We start from the raw sequence: 2,899 nt of genomic DNA, 5'->3' as shown, positions 1-2,899 counted from the left end.
TCAACAATGACGAATCCATAGAGGCATGCAGTGGTAGTAAGGCTAGAGTAGTGAGTAGGGCCAAATAAGTCCATGTGAAGTAGCTCGAAGGGACATGTTGTCGTCATGGTTGTCTTCGAGGGATGCTTGGCCCTAGTCATCTTTCCGGCTTCACAGGCACCACATAGATGATCCTTCTTGAACTTGACGCCCTCAATGCCAATGACATGCTTCTTCTTCGCGAGATGTGCAAGTTCCTCATGCCCGCATGCCCTAGCCTCATATGCCAGAGCCAGCACTCTGAAGCTTTTGCGAGAAGACATACGGCAAGCTGTGGTCCTGCGGAGAAATCTACCATATACAGATCGTCTTTTCGATACCCTTCGAAGACTAGAGATTTGTCTGATTCCATAAGCAGAAGGCAACGATATTTTCCAAATATCACAATCATGTTCAGATCACAAAGCATTAAGACAAACATTAAGTTGAAACCAAGGTATTCAACAAGCATCACTTTATCCATGTGTTGATCCTTTGAGATTGCAACTCTACCTAGGCCCAATACCTTGCTTTTATTAGTGTCAGGAAATTGATGTGACTTTTGTCAGATGGACGTAGGGTTGAATCCATAAGAAGACTTTGATCACCAGTCATGTTGTTACTGCATCCACTGTCCATAATCCACTCAATAGCCTTCGAAGCCGTACCCTACAGTGCAGTTTGGGGAATAGGCTTCACAAAGAGAGGTGTGAAGCATAAACATTTGACGAACAAGCATACTATCAAAGTTTAGATCCTTGTTAGGGTAGATAGGATGATTGTCAAGAAATCCTGGGACGAAATACATAGTAAGACCATTTTGGCATTTTATCTTGCGTCCCACAAGATGTTTTAGGTCCCAGCATAAGCATCAGAAGCCTTTGATTTCTGGCTGGAGACCTTTCCCTGCAAAAGAAAGTTAATTCTTCTTAACCACCCACATATTCAGGGGTGGCTTAGAAGCAATGATTCTAAGTGCAGCATCTGAGAATTTTGGCTTTGGAGCCCCAGCAAATAGCCTTGCAGGAGGTGAATAATACTCATAAGAATAAGCAGAAAAGTTCTTGGTTTTATGAACATAGCGGTTTGATGAAACTCGCTCATATTCATAAGTCTGAGTATGGTTTCCCTGCAAAACATTGGCATTAGGGTGACCCTGGTGGGTCCTCTGTCTGTATGAAGCCTTTGGACCATATGAAGCCTTTGGTCTGGGGTTTGTCTTCTTCCCCGGTGGTGTCATTATGACATTCACAGGAAGCTTCTCAAGACAACTTTTGGGCACCCAGATCTTCTTCAAGGGTGGTCCATTCCTGCAGTTAGTACCAATATACCTGGCAAACACTTCACCATTCTGATTCTTAAACAGTTTATAATTTGCACCAAAGGATTCATCAATGATAATAGGGTTAGCACAAGTGAAGCCAGATAAGGTAGATGGATCAACTGAAGGTCCCTTTGCAGCAATCCATGTGGTTTTGGGGTACTGCTCAGGCTTCCAGTAAGAACCATCAACATTCATTTTCCTCTCAAACCCAACACCCTCTTTTCTAGGGTTTCGGTTCAGAATCTGTTTCTTGAGGACATCACATAGTGTCTGATGCCCTTTGAGGCTTTTGTACATGCCTGTTTCAAGAAAAGTCTTCAACCTAGCATTCTCATCAGCAATAGTAGTGGTATCCTCAAAAGAGGGGTTAGTCACCACATCAGCAGTTGAAGATATTGCAACACTAGTAGCAGTAGAACATTCAGGAACAGAGGCAGCATTATCATGCTCAAGACATTTTAAAAAGGGTGGCTCGAAGTCTTCCTGAGCGGAACTTATCTGTTGAGCGCAAAGTGAATCGTTCTCCTTTTGAAGATCTTCATGAGACGCTCTCAGATTCTCAAGTTCTTGCTTCCTTTGAAGATAACCATACACTACTGTAGGATGCTGCTAACGCGACATTACGATCAGAGACCCTTCGAGAAACTGTGTGCGACGCAATAATCGCAAACAGTGCTATACGAACAGTCAGAAATGTGTCAAACATTTGCGATGACGGATGCATCAAACACGGTTCAGGTTTTAGTTGCGTGTGCGATGAAGGGCATACGGTTCAGTTCAATGAACTGTTTGCGATGAGGAGGAACAAAAGAAACGGGCAGCCAGATGAAGGCGTGTGCGATACACAGCATACGGTTCACTCGGATGAACTGTTTGTGATTTGGCAACACAAAAGAAACGGTCAGCCAGATCAAAGGTGTGTGCAATATACGGCATGCGATTCACTCGGATGAACTGTTTGCATTGAGACATGAGAACAGAAACGGTTTAACTTAACAAGATGTGTGTGATACGCGGCAAACATGTCTGTAATCAGAAATGTGTGTGAAGACCGATAAGAACACAGACGGTTGCTGCTAATAAGACGTGTGTGTTGTGCGATGGGATTTCATACAGAACAACAACATATATATATACACACACTTATAAGGACATGGCATAACCAAATTAAACATCCACTTACATAGGTGGCTACTACAACCATGGCATTTGCACACACCAAAGTAAACTATTAAATGCATAATTACATAGGTGGCTACTACACACATGACATTTCCACACACACCAATAAAGTAAACTATATATTACATGCATGATTAACTAGCATAAACGGTCATTTGATCATCATCTACTTCTTCATGTCAACGATCCGCCTGTGCATCTCGTAGCATGTGTACACGCTCTTGGCCACGAACCTGAGGTGAGGTTCATCCAGTTGCCGCATCCAGGCCTTGTGCTAGGATACGGGACTTGTTGTCTGGGCATCCTGCTTCATCTTTTTGTAGTAAGGGTCGATGATGGCCGAGGCGAGTTCGACCAGGGAGTCCTGCTTCGTGC

Source organism: Aegilops tauschii, chromosome 4 (assembly GCF_002575655.3).
Source record: "Aegilops tauschii subsp. strangulata cultivar AL8/78 chromosome 4, Aet v6.0, whole genome shotgun sequence".
Taxonomy (NCBI): domain Eukaryota; kingdom Viridiplantae; phylum Streptophyta; class Magnoliopsida; order Poales; family Poaceae; genus Aegilops; species Aegilops tauschii.
This window is presented reverse-complemented; position numbering follows the sequence as displayed.